Source organism: Kryptolebias marmoratus, linkage group LG11 (genome assembly GCF_001649575.2).
Source record: "Kryptolebias marmoratus isolate JLee-2015 linkage group LG11, ASM164957v2, whole genome shotgun sequence".
NCBI lineage: Eukaryota > Metazoa > Chordata > Actinopteri > Cyprinodontiformes > Rivulidae > Kryptolebias > Kryptolebias marmoratus.
Window position 1 is genome coordinate 4,938,929 of NC_051440.1, and position 13,711 is coordinate 4,952,639.

General features: G+C 38.0%; 1 protein-coding gene across 3 annotated transcripts in view; it reads right to left on the reverse strand.

Moving 5' to 3' along the window:
• Positions 1 to 13,711, reverse strand: part of LOC108248196 (transcription factor SOX-6) — a 128,955-nt gene that overhangs the window by 97,321 nt on the left and 17,923 nt on the right. For all 3 annotated transcript variants that reach the window (XM_017436814.3, XM_017436813.3, XM_037978111.1), the window contains one exon: positions 13,398 to 13,467. The gene's annotated coding sequence lies outside the window, so the exon portion shown is untranslated. The remainder of the gene's footprint in view (positions 1 to 13,397; positions 13,468 to 13,711) is intronic.

Sequence of the window (13,711 nt, forward strand, 5' to 3'; positions counted from 1 at the left end):
CCTCTTCAACACAAACACATAAATTTGGCTTGTGTTCACATCAGCTTTACCTCACTCTGCTCTATCTCTGACCTACAAGAATGCAACAAGTTTTTTGTACTTTATGTTTAAAAGTAAGCGAAACATTTTATTCCAAGTTCTGCATGTTCTGCTGACTCTGAAAACTTAAATTAATAAAGTGCATTAACATAAAAAATGTACAGCAAAAAACATCCTCATTTATTTCCTTCAACAACATCTCCCCGGCCACTCGTTTTAACATCTTTCTGTCCAACAAATGGGCTGGCCTGCTTATCCAGTGGCACCTTCTGGTCCGGATCACAGAACATCCAGGGAACTATAGACGTAACTGTGGATTAGTTACAGCTTGAACAGGTGAGCTCCGACATATTTAGATCTATTTACAGTGAGATCCTTTTGTGAAGAATAGAAGAGGGCTTACAGAACAAACAGTGAGAAGAGACACATGAACAAAAAATGTCTTGACAAGCAAATAAAAAAACCTTCCTGTTCTTAATCTTGATGTTCATCTTCTAGGATCTGGGAGACAAAACCGGGTGACGCTTGCTATCTGGAACAAAAGAGAGATAAGCGTCTCTCTCGAGTCTTTTTTTTTTTTTTGCTCAAAGGCAGCATTTTTAAGTTAGTTTACCTATGAAAACAGCAACAAAACAGGTCAACAATGGTGACGTCCGTGATAGAGACATTTAGGACGGTGAAGTCTGACAGTTTTGATTTATTGGCACATATTTACGCTTAGATTTATTGAATAAAGATGTAGACAAAATTGTTTTGTTTACATTGAGTGCATACCTGCATTTCAGAATTGCACATCAACAAACCTGGAAAACTACTGGAGTAAACTCTTTCAAACTGCACTATTTGATAATGTTCAGAATAACATTTTTCCTATGTATAATTTCATAAACTGCAATGAGCATCTTTAAAACAAATCAACACATGAGTAAAGTGACCTTAATAAACTAACACTGCTCATGTTTTTCACACTTATGATCATTACTTATTCATTAAATAAGATAACATTAAGTTGTAAAAAGAACAGAATATAAAGACTCTGTAGAGTTAGAGTTCGATTTGGAAGCACTGTGTCATTTTGGTGAGTCCTGAACTTTAAAACTTATTTTGTCAGTGATAGAGGAAATATTCAGAGGTTTTACTCCAGCAACTGTTCTAAAACAGAACTGCATTTTGTACTACTTTACTAGTTCTGCAGTAAAAAAAAAAAAAAAAGGTTCCCTGTGATTTGTACATTATCTTGTTTTTATTAGTATATAATACACATAATGATGCAGGTAATGATAAGTTCATTGTTGGAATAAATTAGCTAAACTTTATCTTAGGATTGTTAACAAATATCTCCTGATTATTTTCTTAGATATTTGATACAAAAATAATTAATCTCTGAGCCCAGAAAGACTATCGCAATACTTGTTATAAACTGCAATGAGCATCTTTAAAACAAAAGATGTATATATATATATATTTAAGAAATTGGCTTTGTTTTGGTATTTATACATAGATATTGTTTTGTCAAAAAGAAAGAAAAAAAACTGTAGGAAAAGACTACTCCTAGTTTCGTAAAGATTAAATAAAACTAAACATTTTTACTCCACAACTTGATTTAATCTCTGTCAGAACTTTGAACAATAATTCACTGGTTTCAAGCATTTTCTGTTTCAAAATGTTACAATGGAAAGTAGTAAGTCAAGCTGTCAAAGTAAGGTTGAATATTGTGTTTTATATGAAATATGAACATTCATGAGGACTTAAAGTAAAGCATGGTTATTAGCTTTTAATTGTACTGTATTATTTAAAATCAGTGATATCTTAGAAAACTAATACAGCAATTTAACCTCTTGTTTCTCTTGAGCTAGCATTTAGTCAGTTTTCATTTAGGGACTTTCTGTAATAATATTTAAAAGGAGAATAGCCCCAGTCATCTTTAGCTTTTTTAAACTAATAATCTGCTTCAAACAGCTGCTTCTGGTAAGGGCAAATCAATCTGTTAGACTTTGTGAGACTGGGCTGCAGAGCTTTGGAGGCACCTCAAAAATGTAGCTTAAAAGACTAAATCAACTCTTACAATAGTGATCTCTTTTTATTTATTTCATGTTAATGGACCAATCCTCTGAGCACAAAGTCCATTGCACACTGAACTGGTGTAGACACAAAGGTGAACAGTTAATGTGTTCGCGCACATGCTTATTTCCCGTAACACTTTCCTGTGGCTCGGTCCGGTACCTGACTGATTGGGGGTGACAGAAAACAAAGGAGAAGATTAGCAGATTGAGCAGCAGGTCAGGAGGAGGTTTAGTCTCTGAGTGTGAGTATGGACGGACAGGTGTCACCGAGGGACACCGCTGCACCACGCTAAGCAGCCTGTTCCCATCCCGATGAGTCGGCTCAGCAGAATGCACAATGTTTGTGTTTCTGTGGAAAAGTCTTGAACATTAAGGCATCACAGCAGTGGAGGTTCAGGCTGGACTAGGTATGAGCTTCTCTAAAAGTAACAACCCCAGTCCGTCTGAATGAATTAAAGATTTTAAAAGAGAACACAGTTGGTTCAATGCTTTGGATCTTTGGGGGCACAGTAGGAGAACAAGGGACAAGGGGTTGTACCCTCGATATGAAAGTCTCACACAACCTCCCAACTCACCAACAGGATGTCAATCACAATGTAACATAACACTTTTTGTGAAGTCTCAAATAACTAATTACACTTAAACATACTGGAAAAAAAAATACATATTTGAACAAACAGCAGAAAGATAAGAGCTATGTGAATCAACAAAAATCAACACCATAAAAACATTATCATAAGTTCAGAAGTATCTTTTCATTCTTTTTAGGAAAATGTCCCATTTGTTTGTGGTGGGACTTAAAAATTGTACTGCAGACAGCCACTAGAGGGCACCCGTCCTCTGTGGCTTCAACTTCTGCCTTCTGGTCCTGTCTCTAGCTATATGTCAATGTTGAACAACCTTAGCCTGTAGAAACTCAGTTCAGGTCGCACTAACGGTTAATCAGAATACAGCAAAGATCAAAGGCGATCGCTGATGTCATAAAGCATATTCAATTCCCAAAACTTCCTAGCGGCTCATGCAAACACTATTTCATATATACACCTTGACATCACTGTCAGTTTCACATTACACACTTATTTACATAGAATTGTGCCACTATTTGCAAGGGCAAACAACAGCAGCAATGAGCTGTAGCCCTTCTAGTGCAGCCTGGAGCCACTTCAGGTAAGAATTTCAAAATATTTCTGCCAAAATATCAGTGTAATATGAAGCTGATGAAAGGTTTAATAAGAGGTGTTTGCATAAACCGTTATAAAATTTTAGAGACTGGAGTTGTTTAAAAACAACAAAACCCACGTTGGAAGTGGGTCCACTCATATTGTATTGAGCTAATAATGCCTTGAAATTATTATTTAACCTTTACACTGCTGGGAAATTCATGTTATACGTTTATATTTGCAGAAATATTTTTAAATTCTTGCTGAAAGGGAACCCTGCTGCACTGGGAGTGTTACATCTAGGCTGCTGCTAATAGTTGGACTTGCAAATAACCACAGAATTCTGTGTAAAAACTGAAATTGATGATGGTGTCAAGACCTGTGAATTAGCGTTGGCATGATAAACTGAGTTTTTTTTTTGGAGATTGGAGCTGCTTTAGGATAGCAGCAATCCACTAGCCATTAGCTCATTAGTCCTGTCCAACTTAAACTCTTTTTCTCCAAAGTGAGCTAATTCACAAAGCCATCTACAACAGATGTAATTCCTAATAAACTGTCTGCAGAACACCAGCACAAATTGCCCAAAACATCCATTTGATATAAAAGCATTTAAAATCAAAACAATGTCTCGAAGCTTCCTTAAAAAATGAATAAAAGCTTTTGTATAAACCCCCACTCAGCTGTCCACTTTTTATCTTGCAAACTCCAAGAAACTGCATGCTGTTAGTTTTACGAGTCCAGCATCTTCATCATGAGTGCAGCCTCTAATTGCTGAACAGTGGGGTTAATTTTGAAGCTAACCAGGAGCGATGTCATCCCCCTGCTACCACCACAATGGGCCTCATTGGATTAGGTTCGAGCAGGCTTTGTTAAAAGCTGGTGCAAATCTAATCAAGGAGGAGACCTCAATTATGCTCGCATGTACTTAAATGATCAGATCGCTAAAAACGGAGGAGGGGGTTGGCTAGTGTAGGAATGCAATCAGCAGCCATTAAGGCCAGTTAATTTTAGCTGATGGCGGCTTTAAAATGAGATCCAGGATTTTTACAGTAATGAGAATACTGTAATTATGAGGATGGGATGTTGTTGATGTTTTGCAACAAGCGTTTTTTTCATGGTCAGTTAAATAGTGCTCACAAAGGGGAAGCTGACACAAGTCTCAAAGGTGTTGCAAGGAAGCTAATACTATTACTTGTATTCTTTTTGTCCACCACAATAAAACTCTAAAGCTATTTCAGTGATACACAGAAACAGTTAGTTTATAAGTTCTTTATTTATCTTGTAGTTTATCCCCAATCAAGCCTGTCAGTGCACTGTAATATTTGTAAATATACAGATTTTTTTCAGTTTCTTTCTTACAGATTTTCCCTATAATTTTAAAACTATGCCTAAAATTACAGAAAAAAATAAATTTATATTCCTTATGTAACACAGTAACAACAAATGTAAATGTGTAAATAAACACAAAATTCCCATTTTTAACAATTTTTTAAAATAAAAAATGGTTAAGAACATTTGTGAAATTACCACAATTTTACAAACATTTTTTTAATTTGATAATAGACTAATACATTGATACGTTTACTCTTTTATGTACAACTCTAAGGTTAGATAAAACTATTGAAAATTTACAAGTAAATAGGGAATCATTTTTGTTGTTTTTATTTGTTGCAGATGAATATCTATCAACAAAGATTATATTTCTATCAATTTCAAATTTACATCTTTGTAAACTGTCAAGATTCAACTTTTACTATTAGAAAACAGCCCTAAGATTTTTCCCAGTTGTGGTACAGTTTTCTGCACCATCACCTTGCTGCAGCGCTTTCTTTCATATTTCAGCTGGGGCCTTTCTGTGTGGTGTTTGCATGTTCTTCCTGTGACTGTGTGGGTTTACTCCAGATACTCTGGTTTTCTTCCTTAATCCAAAAACATGCAGTGAACTGGTGACCATATTGTGTCTTAAGGTTGTTTGTCCCTATGTGGTCCTGATGGACTGGTGTCCTGTCCTGTTCTGGGTGTTTCCACTGACCGATTCCTTGAAAGCCAGACCAGCATCAGTAGATGAATGGCTAAATTTAGGTAATTATAAACCCGCTTGCCAGTGATTTGGCCATTTTTAAAAGAGTTAATCTTTTTTTGTTGTTACCGAGTGGTTTTATCGCATAATACTGATCAAATATGCAATAGGTTTACTTGAATGTATAATGAAGCACAAACAATAAACAGATTTTTGTCATTTCAAGTCTATTTTATGTAACTGGATTTTAACTATATTGTTAATTTTAATATTATTTCAAGTAAAATATTTCTCTTCATTTAACAGTAACCAAAAAATGGAAAACACATGAAATTGAGTCTAAAAACTTTATATTAATCGTGGAAAATAAACCCCAGCTGCTGTATGTTTTTTACGGTGTAAAACCTTTGCTGAAACTCCTGATACTCATCTCAATAAAATATACTAATGTGAGTTAATTTAACCTAAAAATATGAAATCTCAGAGTAAATGTTCAAATTTTATTTTAATCCAGAACCCGAAAATGTACAGCATGAATATAACAATCCTGCAACATTGGATTTAGTTTTTAGTCACAAGTTGTGTATAAAAAAAGAAAATCTTTTGCCAACGTTAATGGAAGTATGAGTGGGAAATACATTAAAATACATCAGTGTGAAGGAATAGCAAAGGTAAATGCAGCTTTCACCAACAGTCTGCACTGCATTTGCAACAATGTCTGTTTTTGTGCTGAAGTGCACTAAATGCCTAAACAGACTGTTCTGAAAAACAGCATTTACCAAAAAGTCTTCTGTTTAACTTTCTGAGTGTGCTGTGCCTGGAGCAGACGAGAATAAAAAGGAGTCTTTAATCAGTTTTGGTCACAAAATGTAGAAAACAACAGCAGGCTGAAGTCAGAGCATTTGCCTTATGAGGACTGCTGTTTTGCCCATTATTTGAAACTGGTCTTATTGAAGCTAATATTTGACATTTTGACAATATATGACCAAAAATGAGGAACAGAGTATTTTTGTTCTCTCAAAAAACATAGCTTTAAATGAAGTGTTGAAGGAAACTGAACAGTTGGTAGAAAGGCCTTCCCCAGTCACTGCGTGTTGCAGAAAGTAAAAAGGTGAAGAGCCATATTGTTTGCAAACCATAATATGCTAGATCCCCATGATCCGAGGACCAGGTGGCGTCCTCTGTAGCCCCAGAGTGCGACAGCTGAGACTGACCTCGACCTCTGACCTCTGTGAACCATGACAGTAAAGCAGGAAACGATTATCCTGAACGTCAGTGGGTTTGGTGGCATTTGTCAGCAGGAGGCCTGAGGTCTGAGCTGATCACACTTGCCACCAAATGCGTGAAGCAAAAAAAAAGCACTCATAAATTACACAGATTCCCAAAACCTTTTACTGCCAGCTATGAAAGCTGACTGGGAACTTACACGTAAAATCAAATAAAAGGTTTTATACTATTTTTGTTGTTGTTGCTGTTGATGAGAAATTAATGACTAAAACTGAATGAGTGAAACATTAAGGAGCGTTGGCATTGGGCAGCAGTTTAAGGAAACATTTGGCTATCTTCTTAGCAGGATCAGAAGGTAATTACTCTTTTATTTGACATGTAAACAGTAAATAACAGATAAATACCATAACCAAACTTTTTAAATTACTCCTGTTCTAAAAGTAGATATTTAAGGGGAAATAAGTGCAGTTACTGCAGAAAATACCTCAAGTTTGATAGCTCAGCCATCAAAACTATTTGTTTTTAGTCATTAGGTAAAACCCCCTTCACAAACAATGATGACTCACTACAACATAAAAAGTCAGTGAGAACATGAATGGTCTTTGCAAGGTCTCTGTGGGATTTTTAAGGGTGTATTAAAAACACAGTGGACTCCCCATTATGTGTTATAAAATGCGATAAGTTGTGGAGGGTTTTAAGCAAAACCTCTTGACCAAGATTATGATTTACCATCAAGGGAGCAGAGTATTGAACATATCTGTAATGTGGGGCCCATGCACCAACATGGCTTGGTCATCAAGAATTTGAATCAGGGCTGGCCATGGTAGACAATGACCCCATAACATCCACTCCTTGCTGTCAGCGCTCTGAGTAATTTATCACAACGCTCTTGGCAATGAGGCTGCTACACACATCTTCTCCCGCTCCTCGTGATACAACCAATAGGATCACACCGTGCTCCTGCTAATCTACGACAACCAGTCCACTTCATTTATACATAAATAAATACGCTCAGCTGTCCATCATTCACTTTTTGGCCGCAGTGCAAGAAACACTTGTTCTTATCATGGTCTGGCTTGCTAGATTTAGTGCAGACGTGATACTCATGATGGGAGCATCTTGGTAGCGTGAAATAATCTTCTTAGCTTCATCCTGACACAGTCTGAAAGAGTTGTATCAGTGTGAAGTGACTGTGGGCGCACATGGTAGGGTTCTCGTATGAACGTGCTGCTGAGCTTGGCGAGGTCACAAGAGAGCGTCTCAGGGACTCTACAACCTATTTGTTGACTACTAAGAGTACAACAAGATCATGGTTACCTTCACAGTGAAGGAAGTTTTCCAAATATGCTGCTATGTTCTAATAGGTTGTGTAAATCGTGGACAGCCTAACAGGGACTTTATCCAGTGCGAAGGGGGTATAACCAGATGTTCTGGAAATATTTAAATTAAACTTGAGGAGAGGCACCACTATAGTGTGCTTTAAGATTTGAACCCTACATATATTTAATTCTGATGTTGGGGTCACATTTTCCCTTCAGAAATGGCAGTTTCGCAGACTGATCTTTCTATCCCTCCTCATTTTCTGTTAAGGTTCCATCTAAAAAGTTGCTGCCTTTCGTAGTTAGATTTGTTTGTCGCACCTCTTTTCTCCTCTTTCTCTATTTAGATCTGAGGCAGAAATAGTTGCAGAAACAAAAGCCAGAGTCCTTTTGTCTGACAAAAATCTAACATCTGATTATTGATCCAGTCTATAGGCCAACTCTTCCTTCATCATTCATTTCTCACTCTGCCTGCTCATCTAACCCGAGCATTACCTCACCAGAGGAGGATCTGCCTAAAGCCGCAGCAGTCTCAGAACAGACAAAAGCGCTCATCTTCAGGAAGCCGCTGCCGCTGCTTGTGGTTTTGGCGAGAAGAGCGAAGAAGAGTGGAGCAGGGGAAAAAGTGACTCAACCCCACGGCGTCTTTCTTCTCTCTGCCGACTTCAGGATAAACGCAGGGATGAAGCTCAGAGGGAGGTAATATTTACAGCAGACCCCATTTCAAGGGCAATAGAGGAGAGAAAGTGGGGTATGAGCTTGGGAGGTTTGGGATAAAGCCTGTACTGTTACTGGCAGAGGACCTCGCAACGTGGACTAATGTGTAAGTGGGAAGAACTGCTGCTGCCTTGGCCCAGCCTTAAAGCCCAGGCCGCTGCAGCTCCACGAGCCTCTGAAGGAAACCAGATGGGACTCAGATGGGATGTTGATGAGGCATGAGTGTGCAAAACACAAGCATGCATGTAAGGACAAACACAAATAAGCTGGTACAGACGCAGCCTGACAAACCACTAAATACATAATCATAAACATATAATCTGTTATATCTCCTCAGCACGTGAATGAATATGTTTTTTTCCTCCCAATTTCATAAATGAAAACTTTCAAGATATTCTGTGTGTTCCAAACCTACAATTATATAAGTTACCTAACCTCAACTAGCTAGGCACAAGAGGACACAATAAATCACCGTAAACATGAAGCTAACTACTGGGAAACAACTCTCAAATCCAGTAAATTACAGTGACACTCACGTCTAAAGAAGCAAAAAGTCAAATTAGGAAACCTCAGTGAGTTTATTAACTCAAACGCTTTACACAAATCATCTCAACAACTGGGTGCCGTCTGTTCATTTTTTTAATGTCTCAAAAATGGCCAAAATTAAAGCAACCATGTACAACATCATCAAAAACTCTGAGGCCCAATCTGTACTACTGCAAATATATTTTTCAGAATTTCTGTTGCTTTTGCACTTCCTGTTGATGCGCAAACAATTGTTTGGTAAAAAAACAAAAAACAAAACATAACACAATAACAGATATTTTTAAAAACATTTTTCAAAGTCAAGATTTTTTTAAAGTCTATTTTTGGTGCGTCTGAGTAGACTAGAAACAGATAACGTTTGAGAAGAAATGAAAATAGAAAAATGACAACTATTTCACACATGCCAATTATCACCTTGTGCCCCAGAAAACACAACAACAATGAAGCTGTTTTTACAGATTTTTTGTGTCTTGCTTCATCCTGAGCTTGTTGTTGTCAAACTTTGATCATACTGTATGTTGAAATCTAGTTTTAGCAAAGCGACTTGTAAGCAGTATCAAATAAAAAAAATGGGGAGAATCTTTAACTAATGCACTTTGATATGTTGTTAATGTGGACGTTCTCCCCACCTAGTGGTGTGGCATGAGTATTTCAGGGTTTTAGTTAGAATCATGACCAACATGTGAACTTGTGTCAGATTCAGTGCTGATCAAAGCCAAAAGACAGGCCACAGTAAGTTTAGGTCATCATGCGGCACCCTGAAAAAAAGTCTCCGGAAACAAAAGGCTGTAATTGGTTTCTGTCATGAAAGCAAAAAAATATATATCTCTGGTAAAAGAATCCACTTGTTGTCTCACCACTTTGTGATTAGATCTTAAAAGTAATTACATGTTAAAAGACACAATGTTAGGAGTTTCTGGAAGCACGGAGGAAATCAAATAAGACAGATCAAATTAAACATGATCCAGGTTTCCCCTAGATCATTTAACCTAATTTAATTATTTATTCTAATTCAGCGCAGTTGGTTGATGAATTCTAATTTTTAAAACAATCGCTTAAAATTATTTTATCACAAACGTCTCCATTGGCCCAGGTTTTATTATCAGTGATCAGTTCAGTGACCAAGGTTTCTACCTGTTCTTATTTTTACTGCAGGATAAAGAGATAAATATAACCAGTACTCCACAAGAGAAAGTCAAAAGAACCTCTCATGAGTTGGTTTTGCAAACTAACCATATAAATTTACTGTTGATTGCATTTCTTCTAAACCCAAGGTACAAATATGGACTTGTGGTTTTCTGTAACATATAGTTTTCAGGTTTAAGATACTTAAACACCAAAGCAAAAAAAAAAAATCAGCTATTGAGAGTATCAAAAATATAGAAAACAGTTTGTAATTCCTGTCTGTTTAGTCTGCAGTGTCTTTCTTTGAAGTTGGTTTAATGTGTTGGTCAAAGAGCAATCTCTCTGATTGGCAGATCCTCCAGGATTTTGCGATGTTGCGATGGCAACTATTAACACAAAATCAAGCAAACCCCGCGAAATCGCAACTTTGTGCAACTGTGCCCAAAACACCGCAACTTTCCCGCAACTTTAACCAAAATAACCCCAAATAACTCACGAAGAAGAGATGTGACGTCACATCCTGTTAACATCAGAATGCCGGGAGCGTGCAGGAGCAGCAACCGAACCCAAAATGTGCGGTAATGCTTCACATTTGCCCACAAAGATTTCAGCAAAACACCGCAGTGAAGTTAGTTTTAAGTGGGATATTGGATATTCGCACTCCACGGAGTTAGCGATGTCTAGTTCACGGCTGACTTAGCCGTCCCAAAGTGAACCGCCACGCGTGAGAGAAGGGGCCGGCAGAGAACGGCTGGCCGACATTAGCGCTCCTATTTCGGGTCAGCCGTGAGCTAGACGCTGCTAACTCCGCGGAGCGCAAATATCCAATATCCCACTTAAAACTAACTTCACTGCTGTCGCAAACCAGTTTCCTCCCCAGCTGCACGAGAGTGGGGGGAAGCTGTTTTGCACGTCCTGCAATGTAATCATCGAACATAAACACATCGACAAACACTTTGTGTCTGCAAAACGTGAGGAGAGCTGCAGATGAGGGACAATCCAGAAATGGTCATGAATGTCAGTTTATAAGCTATCAAAGTTCTCAAATAAAGCACCTTTTGATAATGTCAATGTTTGTTGGTAATTATCTTACAAAACTAGAAAGTATTTTTAGTTTATATATTAAAAGTTATGGTTTTTTATTGATTTTAATTTTAAAAAATCGCAACTTTTAGGAAAATGCCCCGCAAAATCAGGCATTTTAGCCCACAACAATCACAAAAAATGCCTGTAAAATCCTGGAGGGACTGGATTGGGTCTTCAGTGAAGCAAATGAATCCACAAAAACATAGACGAGTAACAGAAAGAAGCAACATTTAACACAAAACATATAGTCAGGAGGCTGAAGACCAGCAAATAAGTCATGGGAAAACGTCTCTGTATGACTTTAAAGTTAAAACAAAAAACCTTTGGCATTCTATCTGAACAATGTAAAGGTTTCTTAGGTACTCTTACCCTTTCTGTCCAGGACAGTTAAGTTATTTTGTGAAGGCATAGATTGTACTTAATATTTCCAATTAAATGTGGTCTTTGGGAAATGTTTAATTATTTTTTTTATTGCCTAATTGCTGGCAAAGTGAAGAGATAGCAGCGAGATCTGTCATTACTGTTGGTTATTTAACTACAGTTTGGTGAATAAAAATATATCTAACGCCTTTATACTCAAGCAACAATTTGAAATTGTTCCAGTAGAATGACCATAGCACACATGCAGAAGGTGTCTGTTAGGCCTATTACAACAATCATTGCTTCAAAAAATAAGGCAAATGTGCCTAGTAACAGAAGTCAGGTCCTGTTGGTTGTACAGTTCAATGGGAAACAGGCAAGGATCTTACTGGGCTGCAACTGTTGTGACAAATGCAAACTGTGTTTGTAATGGCGTTTCCAAAGTGTCCTGCAACATTTGTGGTGGTTTGAAATTTTCTCATGTGATTCGTAGGGTCTTGCTTAAGTGTCACAGTAAAGTTTAGGCATGTTTGAACAATTTGCTAGACAACTTTTTCACTTAAAAAGTTACAAAGTTGTTGCAGTGGCCTGTAACCCATCTTGAACTCATCTCAAGCCCTATTAAGTTTCATGTTATTCTAGAGCTGCATTGTTTGATATTTCACCCAGCAAACTTTGGCTCAAATTTTGCCTGTGGTTTGTGTGAATGCGTTGTTCAGTTAGATTTCAAGTGACAATACGCATACTTCCTTGCAATTTAGTGACTTCAACTAGTCCCCGACAACTGCAGCCCAGTGAGATATTACATTAAGATGTGGTCTTGACACCAGGGGGCCCAGAGCTCTGGATTGTGATACAAGAAAACGAGTATGAGACTTGAACCCTCAGATATCGTAAAGCAAGCTCCCCAACAGACCAGAAGAACGCAGCGCATCTCTCTAAACAAAGATTCTCTGAGCCCTCTGAGAATGAAACGCCGGCAAGAATCAAACAGGCCACTTGTTGACCCAGCAGTGACACGACTCAAGGGCCACCAGAGAGTGCCTTAATAAGTATTCTTAAACAGGGGGGATTAGCCAGATGGTCAGATCACTCTTTTCTCCAACCTCTCCCATCTGTACATTTCCAGTGTTCTCTGTTGAAAACCATTGAGACTGGCCGATGAGACCTCGGCAGCGTAATTTAGGCTACTGTTACCTACAGCACTATTTGACTCCAGATATAATCTTTATTGCTCACAGAGAGAAAGTCCATTAAAAGGCATACTGTAGGTCCCGGTGCTGAAAGGTTCCTGGAGTGATGCCTGCGAGAGCCTTTAAAAGACCCCTTTCTTCACTTCAAGTGAAAGCAGCTATTGAGGGTGCACCGGGCAGAACAGCAGAGTGGAGGTCCGCATTTACTGAGACAAATCAAAAGCATTCTGTATGTGGCGATGGAGGGGTAAAAGGCAGCAGACATGCACAGAGGCAGATAAAGATTTCCTAAAAAGGACTAAAAATCATTTGCAAACAAAAACTGCACTTTACGTACAATTGCCGGTGCAAATCATGTTCAAACACCAGCAAGAGCAGCTGGTATACTCTGATGAAACAATGCAGATTTGAAAGATTACTGTTTGTCTTTTAATGGGAGCAATTATCCAAAGTGGCAAACAGCGGCACAGAAGCCTGAAGAACCTGGCAGGAAGACGGTCCAAGGAAACACTCGTCGTAAGTATCAGTGAGAGGAAACTTACAGATATAAGAGACTTCAGCTCCAACAGCCTCTTCTCACTTGTGAAGTACTTTAAAATTCATGAACGCCGTCTGCAAAGGAAAAAACAAAACAGGAAGCAGCCTTTTTAATATTGTTGTTTAGTTATCATATAAAGAATTGTTGTATGGCAAGTTCAATTAAATAATGCCGAAATACAAATCAGCAAACATTTCAATGAACACTGATTGATTATTTTATATCCTGCCGACAAAGCGAGCTTTGACGAAGTCTGAGAAGCTTCAAGTGGAAACAGTTCGTGTCAGGATCATGGTCCTGGCCCACCTGAGAGCCCTC